Consider the following 18,360-nt stretch of genomic DNA (forward strand, 5'->3'; position numbering starts at 1 on the left):
CAAGTCTGCTTCATTTTGGTGTCTTTCGCTTGACACAAATGTTTTGTTGCCAAGATATTTAGAAATGATATTCCTCGTACACTTTTAAACAAAAATGGACAAGAACAGCTATGGCATATGTGTAGTGAAAATCTTTGGGACGCTGCAGGTTGAAGCTCTTTTACGGGTTCCAGTTATGGATTGGGAAATCGACTCCTCTAAGTTTTGTGCTGCCATTTTGAGCATCGATCACGTTTAATTCCAGGAATGCCAAATGGATGCCTGCCTGGCTGGAGAGACACGGTTCTCATCTGAGCAATCTGCCCTTTCCAGGCCATGCTGTTGATTTATCTTTGCCAACACTTTCAGACCAAGTTGAGACATTTAAATATTTGTTTTACTCACTATCCAACAACTCGAGGGGATTGTTTGCTTTTCCCGACAAGACTTCCTCCCCCACACAGTTTGGAAGACTTCCAGCGTTTCACTGTGTGACTGTTCGGGGAACAGCATTTTAACTGGTTTTTCCTTGTGCACCAATTAAATTATTCCCAAGATTACGAGCCGGAAGAGACCTGAATACGTTTCTTCTGGAGTGTGTCTGGATGAGAGCAGAATTGAAGGGGGTCAGACTTGTATGTCAGCCATGCTGATTTTCCCAGTAAACTTTGTAACATTGGTTATACCAGTTTGATTAAACATTTCACATTGCGTCAGGGTTACATGCCCTAAAGTTTAAAGGGGACCTAATGCTATCTTTTTGCAAGAGAGTTTTAAATTGAGCCTTGTTTAGCCCATGCACTTTGCATGGTGTGAGTAACTGACTTCATAGTTTCTGGAAAGAACTGTCTGTATTTTCGTATTTAGTTCTCCTGCAGAGTTTGCAAAATGGCTAAAGTGGATTAAGAGTATTTTAATTCTGTCCATAGACCTTGCACCTGTAGATGTTTTGTGCATAATCATGGACTGCTCTCCAATTCAAATCTTGTAAGGTTTCAGCATCTTTGGGCATGGGATGGTAAATTTGAAACATTACTTTTTCAGACTAACTTCATTGTTGTGTGATCTCCTTAGTTGGTTTCGATCTCTAAAATTAAGACTCAGCCATCATGACCATCTAACATTGTTTGTGTTCGTCTGTCATTACTTGAATGCGCTTGTAAGACATCAGCCACAAAATCCATTGTCCCGTGAAGTCCTCCTCCGCTATACATTTCTGCACAAGGATACGCAAATCGCTTGGTATAAAATCCATTTGCAATGGAAAGACTATTTTCAAGTAATGCGTCGTTTAGTCATCCTATTTTGTGCTACCATTTTTTATTTTTTTCAAATGAGCAGTGGTCTAATTGCTTCAATTTGCACGCATAGCGAATTAAAAGAATTATGAATTCTGTATGGGTGACCTCATGCCCCAATGGCTGGGTAGTTGTTACCCTCTGGTTTCTGGTGGAGGTAGCATTGCCACTTCGTGTTTTAGAGTGTACTCTACAATGTTCATTGATTTCATTGGCTTCTTGAAGAGCCCATCTGTGTCACTGGAGCAGACTGAACCCTGGTGCGAAAGGTTCTATTCCTGATAACCTTCCAGGGTATTACATTGACTGTGCTGGACGATGCCTGCGACATTTCAATTGTGGTTTGTAGTCCCAATATCAAGGCTGAAATTGGAACTATATTTAAGTTTACAAATATAACATTGTGGGCTTTTTATATCTAGATCTTGAAGAAGAGAAGGGGGAAATTCCAGGCTTGCAGAAATTCTGGTTATCTAATATCTTTAAAAAATCGTATAGGCAAGCAAAGTGAACGTTGTGATTCTGACAACCTTTTGTGACAGAGATTTAGTTTGTGGTAGGTTTTAGCTGTACAACATGGTTATGGTTAGTTGCATGGGTAAAGAGAGGCGCTTGCAGTGCTTAATCTTTCAGAGCAGGAGTTGCCAGTAGTGAAAGGGGACTCTCGATGCCTACTTGGCTGACCTCACAGAGGCCTCTGTGTGCAATGGCAGAGACCAGGGGACGGGAGAAAAACACACTGTCTGGCAAACAAACCCAAACTATCCAGCGGCGAAGTCCACCATCTATACTTTTACATGAACAAATAGTGAGCACAGAGATGCCCTTATTTTAATGAGGACTGCACCGCTGGCACTGTAATGCACATGATATCGTTCTTCGTTTTTCACTGTTATTTTAAGGGACCGTTCAAGCTACACAAATACCAGGAACCATTCATTTAATTTGGGTTAGTATTCCACAATCTAACATTACAACCGGTTGTGGCATCCCAGACAAGTATCCTGGGCAGAGTTCAGTACTTTAGCTCCATATTTACCTATCCAACTACCCTAAAAAATTGACACATCTTTAGTTAAAGAAGTCCTCCATGTGTCCCGTATGGGCCAATTACAGTGCTATTCTAAGTTTTAAATTATGCACTGGTAGCCTTTATGCCATTGGTCATGAGAACCACGCCTGACAGGCCTCCCACATAAAAGACTGCATCCCCAAACCGTTGCTTCAATGGAAGGACCTGCACAAGTGCACACCGAATGAGCAGGTGTGAAGAAGCAGCACACATGATTGCATACAGCCCTAGCCCCAAAGGAGAGTTGAGCTTGAAGGTGGCTTCATAAGAGAAGGTGTGGTGTTCTGTATTGAGGGTTGGTAAACGGTATGGTAAACAGACTTCAGGGGCAGAGGCATAGAGTAATGATGAACTGAGACTGCTATTTAGGTTCGGGGGCATTACTAGGGACACAGTGTGAAATATGGCTATTTCATTAACCTGGCAACGCTGATCGAATCCTCCTAGTATAAGTCCCAACCCTCAATTCTGAGCAAGAAACAAGGGGTTTGATCAAAACTCAAATTTATTTAAATAACTGAATCAAAATATTCCCTTATCACAGGCCACTTGTCCACAAAAAACGAAAATAACCTACCTGTTTGAATCTCACTATTTCTCACACACATCCGACTACCTGCCAATTATATATCTGCATTAAGTTCTGAATAACAAGCCGCCTTTTTACTTTTGCCGCTTTTCAGTTAATGTATGAATACTTCCTTGTCCATGCGTAGTTAAATTTGCAGATCATATAAAGAGTTTTGCTTTCCCCAGTAATGCTAGCAATTTATGTAATAGAACAGTTGCATAGAAAAAATATGAATGTTCATATATTAATGTTTCTTTTATTTCCCCGCTTGTTCATTTAACTAAAAGTAGACATTCTATATTGCATATGAATTTTGCAGGTTTGGGTTATGGAAGCAATTTAAATTAAATAGTCAGTGCATTGTAAATTCACAAATCTACCCAATCTCGGAGAGCGGTTTATTTTACAAAAACTGGCATATGTGTCCCTCCCCTCTCTGTTCACTAATAGTGCCATTTCAATAATGAGGGATTTTCGATTCACATTTCTGTGGCAGTAGAAATTATGCAATTAAACCTTGCTCTTGTTTCCTATTTCTTAATAAATAGCTATGGCCTTCATAGAGAACACACATGATCAAGCAGATCTTGATTGGGCTCTGGTACTGTCTTCACATCACAGCTTAATGTTAACTATTTCTGTGAAAACACTTTAGGTACAATTTAACAAGATTATAGTTTACAAAGAGCTGCACGCTGACTACATAAAAGTGCTATATATATCATTGCATACACAGCCTATTTATTTTGGATTGAAATTACACCTCACTTGATTTTAAATGCAGTGAGAATGCACTGTACATTACAATTTTGAATAATGTATTTGGGTATTGCCTTCCAAAATCCACCCTCCTTTTCTGGAACATAATTGAAAAATAAAAATGGTGGATAGAGAACATCTATTTGTATTGGGGAATTCTCAGTCACCTCACTTTCATCTTTAAAGACTGTAGCCAGCAGAAAGCATCATTGTTTCCAGGGAAGCCTCATTCAGCAGGGCTCGCCTGGTCTGCTTCTATGAAGTTTGGGATGGCTCATTTTCCCTTGTCTGCACAGAAGTGTGGATTTTATTTTTAAATTCCACATGTCCTGTAGAACAATCTACCCGTCACTCCATGGCCTAAATGTATTGAATATGGAACACAGACACCGCATGCTATTTTATATTTGATAGCTGTGAAATATACCAAATTGATTGATCCATGCAATTTCTATACAATCCAGCATTTTCAAATGTAACTGAAACTTGTTACGTTGAAGTGTTTGGATCTATACCTAGAAATAGAAAAGTAGGGCCGCCATTGCTAAAATAAATATCTGTGACCTGCCCAACACAAAGTGCTTAACATGTGCTGAGGAAAGCGCTTTCTTTCCCAAAACAAAAAAGAAATCCAGTTTCCAGATGACACTTTCTAGCATGCAGAAGATATTGGCCGGTTTCATTCTCTCTTCACTTTGATGGGTGTCTGAGGAGTGAAGAATACTCGTCTAGCTTTAAAGTCTGTAAGGTTTGATTCGTAAAGCTAAAGCTGAGGACATGGTACCCTGGTCTTGCAGCTTAAAAGAGTAGAAGGATGGGGTCTGCGCAAAGAAAAAGAAGCTTTACGATATTGCCACCATTCTGTCACAGTATATTAGCATGACCACTACTTCAGAGCATGTGCAGTTAATTGAAAAACTGAGGTGGTGCTCTCTAAGAAAACGACAAAACATTAAATGCATATAATTTGCGCAACTGTCACCTCCTGAAGAATGTACTCGCTATCAGCAAGCTGTGACAAGCCTAGACTCCTTCTTTATGGGGTTCTCACTACTGAACCTGATTCGCTTGCTGAGCTAAAGCCAATTCTTACAGTATTGAAAATGCCCCGACAAAGTCATGTTCATTGACCAGAACTTTACACTCATTAGTTCAAAAACAGGGCTTTTCATGCTGTGGTCGTGCAAGGCTAAGATTTGATTAAAATCTGAAGCAGTTGGACCAGCATTTTAGTGTTAAAGACGACTGATTGCAATTTTGAAAGATGGAGAACTTTGTTTATTTGTATAGCACCTATACACAATGTTAGCCCTTTAAGGCAAGAGAGGGAACAAGGGAAAATATAGTGATATTCCTACAAGGCCTTGAGACATTAAGAATGTGAAATTACTATCGTACTAGGCCTGGCAACAATTCAGATGGTGCAAGAGCTATGACAAAGATATGGAGGAGGGCGGTGGGAGATGAGACGGACAAGCAACTATCGTACTAGGCCTGACAACCTTTCTGGTAGAGCTGGAGAGTTGACACGAGGTGCAGGGAAGGGGGGGGGGGAGGAGAGGAACAAAACGACTACTATCGTACTAGACCTGATGATATTTCATGTGGTGCTGGAAAGGGAGGAAACAAACAAGGAAGGAGGGGGAGGAAGACCAACTGCTACTATCGTACTAGGTCAGATGATATTGCGGATAGAGTAGCTGCAAAGAGTATAGAAAGGGTGAGGTTCCAATACATCTGAACGTCAAAACTCAATATTCAGCCAGTGGGTCTGCATCACTGTTCTCTTCTGAGGCTGTTCCTGGTATGGGAACTAAGGAAGAAGTGCTCGTCTTTTTATCCCTTGATTGTCCCTCAAGGCACCAAACCATTAAGTAGCTCCTCCCACATTTATCCTGCTGTTTTCTGTGCTTGCTTAGTGAAGATTTTGAAAGGTAGTTTTCTGCCGTGGAGATATTGCAACAATTGCTCACTTAACATGGAAGCACTTAGTAAACGAAGAAAAATAGAAAGAACTCCTGTTAGGTGAATGTCTGATGCTCTAATGCAACCCATCACTAAATATTATAACATACTCCCAGAGTTGTTTTTTTCACAGAACTTCAACCTCAAAAGGGAAGCACTTGCAAATATATAAAACGCAGGTGCCAACCATGAAGCTGTATTTCTGTGAGGTTGGAAGACATCTGAAATTCAAAACTGCAATGTTCAGCAGTGGGTCTGCATCACTATTCTCATCTGAGGCTCTTCCTGGTATGGATTTGACAATCCTAATGTTGCAATGAGGATATTAAAGTGCATGCTTTGCATTTAACTTGTCAGGATGGTTGGGGTTTGATCTAGTGTCCCCCAACACTACACAAGGACCCTGTATGTTCTTCTGAGTTAGTCCCCATGGAACCTTTTACTTTCATCGGAAAAATGCTTTTTTTTCCCATCTTTTTTTAATGGGAGGGTGGCACAACCCCTGTTTTCCTCTTAAAACACATCTTAATAAAAAGAAAACCTTTACCTACAAAAAAAGCTTTTTTATGCATTTTGTTTTTCGAGACTTTTACATTCGATGCTATGTATTCGGGGGAATCACTGGATACCCTGGAAAATATGTCCCTGGCCCAGACGTTCCAAACCATGTTAACAGATCTACAAGAAAGGGACTGCATCTCCCATAATGCCGCATTCCCAACAGAGGAAAATCTGGACCAGACTAGCAAAACACACTTACAGAATCAGAATCCAGAAGCTAATGGAGGGAGTGGGGTACCGCAGTAACCCACAGGAGTATTTACCACCCTAAAAGGGGGAATTCTTAGGAAGCACATCCTTTGCCCATTTGATATCTAAAGTGGCAACATAAAGTCCAGTCCACACCCACACAGTTAATAGACACACAGAGACACACTTCCTTCCCTCACTATTAGGATTACTGGATGGAACTGTCTCAATTACCAGCTTAAGGCTCCATTAGGAGCAAGGGAAAGGATACCAGTACTGCACAAAACAAAGGAGAAATGTTTTTTTTTCCAGACTCCCTCCCCACAGAAGTAATGGTCAATACATCCTCCGATCTCTGTGGCACAGGTCACCAAAATGAATTTCAGAGAAGGGGAAACTCCCCAACCTGAGACATTGGAACAAACCAGCAACTCCTTCCCAGCAAGCGCCAAACACAGACTGAAATATGTTCCAAGATGGGGGATTCCCCATTTAAAGACTTCCCCCTTCCCCCCGTGAACTCCGGACTACAAAGCTTCCCAGCCATGGAGCATTCCCAGAGGGCATGAAACCCCTTTTAGTCATTCAGCAGGAAGCTAGTCAGTTCAAGCAATATAGAAGGGCCAGCTCCCTTAGAGTGGAAGATAGTTGTGTGGTACAGAGAAGGTGAGTTGTGGTGATCAAGAGGACGAGGTTTGCTGGAGCAATGGAATGTTGCAGGGCTGTCTGTAAGATCGTTTAGTGGAAGAACTGGTTGTAAGACCCAGAGTGGAGGATATCTGGGCTGATTGTATGACCTGGATTGTAGGTGTTCTGTTCATGTTAATGATGATGATAATGATGTGTTATTTATATAGCGCCTTAATCCAAAGCCATTTAAAGATCATTCTATCACCACTGGAGTGGTCCACTGGCGCTCTGGCGGATCTGAAAGGAAAGAGTGTGGGGTGGGTGAGTAGGGGTTAGCGGGAAGAGATAGAGTTATGTCCTGTTGACCGCTTCAGTTCAGTTTGCACCTTTCCCTGAGCTTGGGTGTGATTTACGGCTCTGCAGACTCCCATGTGCTGTTGTGCTAGACTGTATGATTTGTTTGTCGTTGCCATGTAGTAAAGTGCATGCAGATTGCTGTGCAGAGAAGGAGTTGTGTTTAGTGTTTTGGATTTTAACTGTGGTTATTTTAACTGTGGTTATTTTAACCATGGTGTTTTCACCCAAGCTGTTTTTTGCAATTTTTTAAAAAAATGTTTTATTTTGTTTAAAACAATTTTTTAAAATGTGGAGGTCGGAGTGGTTCCCTCGTCCCACAATCTATCTCTGCCCCCGTCACCTCACCCTGCCACCCACCACCCCCAAATCCTGTACTTGGCTAACACATTTACAAAAAGAAAGCGCCACAAATTACTGGGGTGAAAACCCCACCATTAAAATATCTGCATTGAGAATTGCTGCGATTAAAACACTGTAACCGTTTTAACTCCTGGAGAAGGTTTGCTGATTGCGAGACATAGATAGGAAGATGGGAGATACTGATTTTATAACCTGCAGGCCGGAGGAGATCTAGCTGAAGGAGACTAAAAATAAAGAAAAGGAAGGAGATACTCTTGAAGATCCCTGGTCTTCGACTATAATTGTTTTAATGCTTACAGTGGCTAGTAATGCCATGACAGCCTTTTGGGAATCTTGCATCTATAGTACTCTGACCAGTAGAGACTGGCACGGTCAAGCAGATCTGTTTGATTGGATTACCTGCGTGAGGAGAAATGGATTCTGTTGTCTTTCTAGAGATAGATATATATATTCCCATCCTCCAGCCCCCCCAACCACCACCACAGGGTCCACACTCCACACACTGACATTGTGCACAAACCTATTCCTCTCAGTGACTTAACTGCTCTCCTCTTACACACCATGCTTTAGATCTCTACCCTCATGTATGCACCTTAGTATTACTCATGCACTCATGGGATTTGCCCCACAACCCCGTATGCTTTTGTGTCTTTTAAGGACATTCTGGAATTAACTTGTTGTATTCTTTTTGCCCAAACTCTGTTTTTATGAGATTCTTTAAGCATACTGCTGTCCTGAGCGGAATGATGCAGTGCTCATACCTGACAGCCTTTTTTGTTATTAATGTTTGGTTTTATTTTATTTTTCTTTAAATAACATAATCTGTGTTTTTTGTATTAGTATTGAAGTGTGCTTTTAGATGTTATCCTATTAATTAGGCTATTTTGGTGTTTGTATTTGTATGTGATCTTCCTTTTTGTGTTGGAAGGTAATGCTGCTCCTTACTCTACAAGTAAAAGCAATGCACTATAATACGTTAGCACCCTGGGCGGGGTAGCCAACCAATCGGGTGGCTAGAAAGGTGGGCTTGAACTGCTGGTGTAAGCCCGCGTCCAAGCCGCTTGATGGCCGGCTCCCCCGCTGCCATCTCCCCCACCCCACATCCTCTGTCCCCATGTTTTATTTTCTTTACTAACCCCACCCCCACTTACCCTATTTTGGCTGCTGCGGCCCTCGCCGCAGCTGCACATTCCTCAGCTTCTAACGGCCACCATGGAAAGAGAAAAAGGGCTCCCTACTGAGCCCTGCCTTCCCTTGCAGTGGCAGCCATGTTGGTAAAGGATTTTCCTTCCTACAACGGGACACACGCGGCGTTCCATTTATTTTATTTTTTAGCATCCCGGGTTGCTGCTTTAGTAACCCAGGCTGATAATGGCCTTATCTACCCGTTCCATGGGCAGCACCGGGTGGGAGAGGGGGTTCTAGTAGAACACAGCATTGATACATTTCTGTTGACTGACAATAATACTAATAAAATGTCTTTCTTTGTGGGGTGGTCGGGCAGCATCCTCCTCGACCAACGGGGGTGAGAGTAGTCCCACTGGCTTAAACATTGCTCTGGTGAAAGACCAGGTAGGCTTGAGTACTAGACACCCACTTCGCCTCAGACATAGTGGCTCGGGGAAGGCTTAATAGGGTATGTGTGTTTTCAGTACATGGGTTCCTCATTTCCACCCCAAGAGACCAGGTTTAGCCAGTTCACTGAACAGTGATATTTGACTATTGCCAATAACGTGATTGGAGGCCCAGTGGACAGATAGTTGTATATCTCTTCAATCGGTCAGTCTTGCCAGCAAATGTGTCCAAATGCCTTTTTGTCCTGTGGTTCAGAGCAGCGGTAATGGTCCTCAGTAGAAGCTGACTTGTGCTGTGCAACTTGGCTCCTGCTAAATCCACCCATCCCAAGGCCTCCTGCTTCTCTTCCACTTTTAGCTTCAGCATACAAAAGGTGATAGCAGATGTGGAAGGATAAGTCGGTGTGCCTTCACCATCATCAATACTCTTGTCTCCCTTAACCAGGACTACTGCATTGAAGCTCAATCTTCTACGACCCTTCAAAATAGCTGATAGAAAGTTGAGCCTTGCTGCCCTGGTAACATTTCTTTGGATCTTATTCTTAATTTACCAAGAAGCATGGTAGATTAAGGGACAGCCACGATCCTTCGGCAGGGGGTGTTTTGTCAGATTATTTTGCTCCAAACCTTCGTTATATCTTGGCCTTTACATTCAAACATGTTTTTTATGCCCTTGACCTCAACAAACTGGGCTAGCGCTCTGTGTAGCAGTATTCGGGACAACAGTCCCAAGAAATATTTTGTGAAACTAAAGAGTATGGTGAAGTTGCAATGGGTTAATCTTTTATACTTGTTTATCAAAAGACAAGTACCCGAGACTTGAAAACGGGCCGTCAACACACACAGTGCACCTACTGAGAAAGTATCGGCATTCCAAGCTTGACCAAAAATAAATGACTCCTGTTAACGATTTCGTTAGTTTTTAATCTGGGCTCTGATTTGAGGCAATGCTTCGTCCCGCCACACTTTTGCTGCAGTAAGATGCCCATACCATCATTGCATCCATCTGATTGTGTCCCTCCTGTTACAGGACACTAGTTATGGTAACTGGTAATTTGCTTGTTAACCAAAACACATCATCACATATTCTAGCAAAACATTACGCATGCAATGTCGGCCAACTCTTAACCATTACACTCTTACAAATGCCGGTTTACAGTACCCATGAAGACTGGACCACCGTAACATATGAAAAGATTGTAGGGCCCTCCAATCACCTTCTCAGTCATAGAACGCCCCTGCTGTATCTGGCACTTTGAAGCTGGAGTGGCCAATCTAAATCACCAATAATATTAACCTTGTTTGTGACTATGGTAGGAAATGGGTCAGAACAAGACGGAGCAGCCCTCTGGCAAAGTTTGTCTTTCTGGAGCGCTGCCATAGTGTTGCTTTGTCCCCAGGCCCAGAGGCTAGCCGAGGAAATTCCTAGATTCTGAAGCCGAGTTTTTGCACACAGGAGCAGCCTGCGCTTCGGGAGACAGAAGGCCGAAACAGCTAGAACCTCAACTACTGCGTTGCAGCAGTCGAAACTGGTATATAGCTCTTGCTATTTAGCGACCTGTTATTTGCTAGGGTGAGTATTTTGACCAATGAAAACAGAGTCCAACCTCCAGGTCAAAAGGGTTTCTTGCTGAATCACTAAAATACCTTTTTTAAATTTAAAATCTTATGTTCCCATATTGCTCTTTGCTTTTAAGCAAATTGCAAGGATTGGGTTCTATGAAGAGATACCGTGCTGTGTGATCTGCCGGCCCCCTCCATGACCCCTCCCCTACAAAGATGACTGAGATCCCTTCCAGCACTGTTTGTGATCGCAAACTTTGCAATCCAACTCGCCTTTTTAGTGCCCCGGGCACAGATAAAATCATATCGGTTTTAATTGTCTAGGCAAGTCATTCTTTACACATACCCCTTATTATTTTAGACTTTGTTTACTACTATTGGTTTTTACCAATAGTTTTCTATTGGAGGCAACAGGTGGGCAGAGTGCGGTTCCGGTAGACTAATATGCTGTAGCATGCCAACTCTTGCCTCTCCGCCACGTATGCTCTGGGGGTATGCAAACCAACCACACGTCCCCCTTCTCAGTGCAGTTCACTTCAGAGTGCAAAGCACATCAAGCAATAAGCGACTCGGACAGCGACCTACAGGATCTTTGATTTTCAACAATTGATGAGTGTGTTATGTCTTGTCTACAGAACCTGTGCTGAGCACTGGTACATTTTGTTAGGACATCTTGTGTTGCTATATTTTATGTTTAACTATCTGCACGGTGCCTCTTGGCATATATGTCAGTCCATAGAAACAACTGGGGTTGTGCCTGGGTAGGGTGGCCGGGTTAGCAGTGTTACCCAGAGCTGCTCAAACAATATTTGTGGGGCCTGCTCTGGGTTCAGATAGAAACCACAGAAAAACGGTTTGGCTTAGTGTCGGATGCAGACTGTCACAGGGACTGTTGCATGGAGCAGATGGGGATGTCAATATAGATTTGAAATCTAGACCATGCACATTTTCGTGACTTTAATGTGGAGGATCTGATCAATTCTCTGTTAAGTCGAAATGTTGGCCTGTGGCCTAACCTATGTAAAAGTTCAAACAAATTCCTACTGTTTCAAACTTTTTTTGTTCTCTTTTGTTCTCTTATTGAGGCTCTGCTGATGCGGGGAGAGGGACTATTGATCGACTGCCTGGTGATATGCTAGTGGTCCATAGTCGGCACCTGTCATGCTTGTTCAGTGGTATGGAGTCCCTAACTGGTAATGACCAACGGCTGGCTCCTAGAGTCTGCCTGCACATTACAAGCCTGGCAAGCACCACGTTCCCAGTGAAAAGCTCCTTTTTTTTTTTTTTTTTTTTTTTTACAAAACAAAATATCCCAAAAAAAGACTCTTTAAGGCACCAACCATCTCCCAAAATAACTGGGAACACAGCCGAAGCCTATCCTACCCAATTCAACTTCTCCAAAGTATCCATCCTCGAGGTGGAAAGACTCATCCTGTCCCTCAAACCATCTAATTGCCAGGGCGATCTTTGCCCTGCACATCTCATCAAGGATGCGCCTCGAGACTTATCGCCCTTCATATCCAAGCTTATCAACGCTTCCTTTATCACCGGCAGCATACCTACTAACCTCAAACAATCATGGGTACTTCCATTGTAGAAACGTTATATCCCTTAACACCCACTAACTACAGGCCAATCACAACAGTCCCTTTCCTCCTGAAAATATTAGATAAGGTGGCCTACACGCAAATACAAAAATATTTGGAATTTCACCACCTACTAAGTGCTAGACAATCAGGCTTCAGCCCGCAACACGGAACAGAAACTGCCCTCATTGATCTCAAGACCCAAGTCGATGAGCTTAGAGACAACAGCAAATCAACCTTGCTCCTCCTCCTGGACCTCTCTGCTGCGTTCGATTTGATGGATCATAATCTCGACACAGCAGCACACTTCTCGAAGGACGCTATAACTTGTACAACATATTTACCAAGCCCCTTTTCGATGATCTGGACGATGCTATCACCTAAACTAACTATGCAGATACCCAGATCCTCCTCCCACTTTCAGGGGATTATGACAAGGATTTGTCCTTGGTGAATAGAGTGTACATCATCATCATCCAGGCATGGATGGCCATGCATGGTCTATGCCTGAATGATGATAAAACAGAACTCATCATCCTGGGTACCCGCGCTAACTTTAAAAAAAAACTGGGACTCGACTACTCGTCATTCATAATAGACGGTAATTGCATCAAGGTAGCACAGGAGGTAAAAACATTAGGTTTTTATCTCGATTCTACGCTCTCATTCTCCAAACAGGTCAACACGCTAGCGTTCTCTACGGCTATACGTGCAAATTTATAAGAACAGGTAAGCCATTCCTCTCCATTAACACCTGTACCATCCTGGCCAGGGCCCTCATCCTGTCCCGATTTGATTATTGCAACGCCCTGTACATGGGTTCCAATAAATCCAGCATTAGAAGAATCCAAACCCTTCAAAACAACGTCCTTAGAGCAGCACTATGCATTTCCAAAAGAAACCACATCTCTGAGTAGACGGCAGAACTGGCTCCGAACCAATGACAAAATCCTGCTAAAAATGTTGTCACTCACAAATCTCTTAACAACTCCACCCCTAGCTACCTTTCTGAGAGATTCTACAGACAGACAACAAGACCCACCAGGTGAGCAAATGGGGACCGTTGGTCCATCCCTAAATTGAAACTATCCACGATTGGAGGTAATAGTTTCCCTGTTAAAGCGGCTAAATTATGGAACTCCCTGCCTCCTACACTGAGAATAGACCAGTCCTATTTTAACTTTAGAACCAACACCATCCTGTGGCTGAAAGCCAATGACCATTAACTCACATTATGTCAACTGAATTGTAACAACAACGCCCTTCCCCAAGTTTATAACCCCTACCTGGTGCTACTTGAATATTCTATTTGTAATATTGTAAATATTTGTTCATTTTGCCATTGTAAGAAATGTATTTTACTTTTTGACTTAATATGTTACCCCGCGGGGATAACTATAACATTGTACATAATGCCTGTAACGTCTGTAAATGGCAGTTTATCCTGCTCTGTAATGTGTGTGGGTGGTTGGGTGGGTGGGTGGGTGGGTGGCCGGGTCAAAATCCCACAGGAGAGGGTGGGGATGGGGAAAGAACAATGAAACCCCGTGAATATTAAAGGTAAAATCGCATTTTAAAGGTCCCAAGAGAAAAAGACCTTTACAATGACGGTTTTCCAATCAAAAGAAAATAGGTCAAAGTAAATCTGTCTTTTTCTTAGGAGTGTCTGCTCACTAACGTGGGTGTGAAGTCCGTTTACATTTGCAGACTATCTACTTTCATTAATGGATATCTCTTGGTCATTTGGTATAGAATTTAAATAAAATGTCGGCACTTTATTTCAGTGCTCTCAATATTTGGCTATTGTAGAAGGTGGCCTATGTGTGTAATCCTCCCATTTACAACGGCTGTTTTTCGGACTCTAACATCCTTTTGCAATCCTATGAAGCCTCGACACAGAAAGTTTACATGTGTTCATTTGCTGAGAGGCTCTTTGAGTTTGCTGTTCATTAAAAATAGTAATTTAATGTGTGTGTAACGGTTTGCTAATTATGTTTTCCATCTGCATGCATGTGGGAAGGTTTTGTGTGATTTGTCCTTAGCAATTTGTCAGCTTTGGTCAATTAAAAGTAAAGGGTTTGGTCTTTTGGCAGGGTTAGAATTGGATGGCTAGCATTTTTCGATCCTTTGAGCGTTACACCTAGTATACGCACCGGAAGAAGCCCTGTAATGTCTGTGTTCACGATATCCCGCCCGCACCTATGCACTCAAGCGCACACAACTGTTCTCCCAAGTTTCACAATGTTTGAATGCCACAGGCCTCAAACGCACTCTGTGAAAACATTTTTAGCTCTTTCAGTAGGCTACTGTTAGCCGATTGGCCGCCGCCTAACCAGTGACAAATAAGCTATGTTTAAGAAAAAACGTTTTTTAAGAAATGGGGGGGAGGGAAGGTGTCTTCTAAATAAGACATTATTCTTTCTGGAAGGCTCCATCCCCTTTCCCAGGAAGCGGATCATTCTTGTCTAGTGCTTTCACAGAAGGTTGCCTGCAATTTAAATGCAATGGCTACAAAGAAAAACTCGCATTTCAAGAGGAGTAAGCCGGCTTCTGCTTCATGGTAATTACTTTTAAAAAGCTGAACTAGAACTATCCTGCTTTTGTTTAATGTCTTCAATAGGATCATGTAATTATTGATAAATGTTCAGAATTTTCACATCTAGATAGAATATGAATGTTATCATGTGCCACACTTGGATGTCATCCTTAACTTTAGCTTCATTCACATCTAGACGGGATTGTGAATGTTAGCATGTGCCACACTTGGATGTCATCCTTAACTTTAGCTTCATTCACATCTAGATGGGATTGTGAATGTTAGCATGTGCCACACTTGAATGAAACTGTGAGTGATGACAAGTGCCACACTTGGATGGAATAGTGAATGACAGCGGGCATCACACCTTGATACAATTGCAAGGACAGCAATGCCAACTAACCAATGCACTAACAACTTCAGCCCTCTGCAAACACCTCTCAAACTCGAACCAAACACAGCCACAAGTCTAAATACAGCAATCCACACAAAATTCACTACATTGCAACAACAAAACAACCCACACATAGACTTGCACAGCAGCACACGACGACTACCAACCGTAAAACACCCCAAGCCCAGCCACCGGACCCACCAGGCTGAGGCTGCCAACAGCACATCACTGCTCTCTTGCACTTTTCCACTTTTCCAGCTTATTCCCCCCCCCCTTCTCCCTTTTTCAGAGCCGGTGGTGATAAAGCACGGTACAAATATCCTTTAACATGAGATATATATATATATATATATATATATATATATATATATATATATATATATATATATATATAGCTTTGCATGGCATGAAGAGCTGGCAGAATTCCTACTAGGGCCTTTTAAACGTTCCCCGTCGGCTGGGTTGTGTTTTCAGATTTAAAATCCATACAGGGAAATAGTTTAAGCATGCACACATTCAACGTTGTGAGCATGTGTTCTTTCCTTGACGCAACCTTTGCCAACCACCATTGGTGGGTAGGTGAATGTATGGCCTGCATGTGTTGCAGGGATTCTTTCATATTTGGCTCAACTTGTAATTAACCTTCTCCCTCCTCACGCGAATACGCACATTTCATACACTTTGAAGGAAACGGTAGCATTTCGCAGAGTATGTGACCATTGCTTGTCCCGGCTATGTAATTATTGATTATTGCTGATCAATTATTAATTTTCTATTCCACTTGTAGGGTTTCATTCAAAAACTAGTGCATAAACTAATGCTGGTCCGATAGCTCAGCGAGTAGAGCGCTCGCTTTGACATCTGTGCAGAGCTTGCTGATGCAGGTTTGAATCCCGGCAGGGCCAAACTCAGCCTTTTTCATCCTTCCGTGGGTAATAATAAGCAGCCCTCGGATGCCTGAGGGTTCGCAACGCTATATGAATGCTTTATTATTATTATTAATGTTAAATACAATTTGGAATGGTGTGCCCTTTATACATAGTTCGCTGCAGTATGCCAAGTTCTCCCAAACAGGCATTTGAGTGAAATATTTAAAGTTGGGTGACCCATTTTATCACGCCTTGTTGTCCAGTGAAAGTTTGCGAATTAAGGTAAATCTCACATCCGTCATCCCACTGGCGTTCATTGACAAAAGCCTTGTGATGTGTAGGAAAGTTGAACCCAGCATGTTGGCTTCTGCAGGTCAACAAATCGAGCCAGCGAAGTGCTGCTTTAGAAAGCCCTATTCACAGCCCCAGTGGAAGCTCCTGGCCTGGATCTTAGTTCATGTTAGTCGGTGTGTTTGTACATACTAAGGGCAACAGTCGCCATTTTCATAGCTTCTTGGCAATGCAAATGGTATTTGTGATCTTTCTTGGTGGAATGAACCATGTAAAACTAACAGCCAAGTAAACCATTGCGGAAATTGTAGTTTCTCAGGATATGTGTGAACACTTAAATCTTCCAATGAAATCTAGATAAGCCTTTCCCAGCAGTAACAGTTTACAACAAGCTATCACCTATGAGGGACAAACAGTATCAAAGTCAGTGGACTAGAAGAGTCTTCAGGGAGCCAGGACAGCCAAAGTCAATTGGAGCACAGACTATGGATCGGAGGCACTTCTTAAATCAAAGTCTTGCACAAAGTTAGAGAGTTTGTAGAAAATAATCCCTTGTAGGGTCACAAGCTGTTCAGCCTGTGAAAAGCGAGTTGGGATCAACTCTAGTAAGCCACTGCAATTCCCAACTGAGAAAAGCACAGCTAAAAGGCAATAAGGTAAGTACCCCAAGCCTAAACTCTACCTCTGGTTTGAAGAAGAGTGGTCCAGCTGGATTCTGTCTTGCTAAAGCAGTGCAGACCCTTGTTCTGAGTCTCAGTCGTGGGGACAAGGGGGAGGACCTCTGGAGGGCTCCTGTGGTGGTACTTGGGCGGTCGTCGGCAGCTTCTGGCTGTTTTTGGGTTCAGCAACACTTTGCGGTTTCAGCGCTTGGCAAACGGCACCGTTGCGAATCTCGGATACCGGTTGGGCTTCCTTCACTACTTGGGTCCTGCACTCTGATGAGGGGAATTGAGATCTGGTCGTCCTGCCTCTGGAGGGTGCTTAGGAGACTCCTGAAGCTTCTAGCCAGATTCGTTACTGCTTCAGACGTTTCACTCGACTAAGTAAACTCAACCTCTGGTATTGGGCTTCTGAAGCAACAGAGAGGCACAACAACTCGGGGTTGATGGTCCAGTGGAGTTGGTCTCTGGGTTAGTTGGTCACACTAACGCAAGGAGAGAGGTTGTTCTGTCGAGGTGAAAGAGTTCAGCACAGCAGCAGGGGCTTCACCAGGCAACTCAAAGGACCAGGAGGATGCTACAAACTTCGTTCAGTTTCTACATCAGGTGTTTCTCCCAGTGGTCGACTCTGCCTCTAGTCCCAAAACCCTCCCCTTTTAAGCAGGTCTCTTCCATTTATGCAGAGCCTAGCTGTCAATCACACAGCATAGTGGCTGTCCTGACAGGACAGCCAGCTAATCATGACTGGTTGCATTCCTAGAGACAAAAAACAGGGGAGTTTCAGGACCCTGCCTCAAATCATGTCCTTCCAGACACACTGGAGCCAGAGACGGCCTTCATGGCTGAAGCCCGCCAAAAGCGAGACCACCCAAGGGCTCAAGCCTGTCTCAATGTACATAGTAAAACCCAAGAAAGACATCACAAACAGAAAATGGCGAAAAAAGAAGACCGGGCCAGTTTGACTAAATGGTCATCCCTGGGTGCTCTACTGCAGCTGAGGGTACATCCTGCGGTCGAAAGGCACAATGCTAGGAAAAAATTAAACCACTGCCACCAGTCATTTAAAGTAGTGCGGGTAACCCAAAAATGTTACAAGATAATGGGCTACTATGTAACCCCAGCACTCCACATAAGATGGTGTGTGCTG

At 42.9% G+C, this 18,360-nt stretch overlaps 1 protein-coding gene across 1 annotated transcript in view; it reads left to right on the forward strand.

The window, feature by feature from the left end:
* DISP1 (dispatched RND transporter family member 1) overlaps positions 1 to 18,360 on the forward strand; it is a 222,608-nt gene that overhangs the window by 31,233 nt on the left and 173,015 nt on the right. The window lies entirely within an intron of this gene.

This window comes from Ambystoma mexicanum, chromosome 4q, assembly GCF_040938575.1.
Source record: "Ambystoma mexicanum isolate Mex_15411 chromosome 4q, UKY_AmexF1_1, whole genome shotgun sequence".
In the NCBI taxonomy this organism is placed as follows: domain Eukaryota; kingdom Metazoa; phylum Chordata; class Amphibia; order Caudata; family Ambystomatidae; genus Ambystoma; species Ambystoma mexicanum.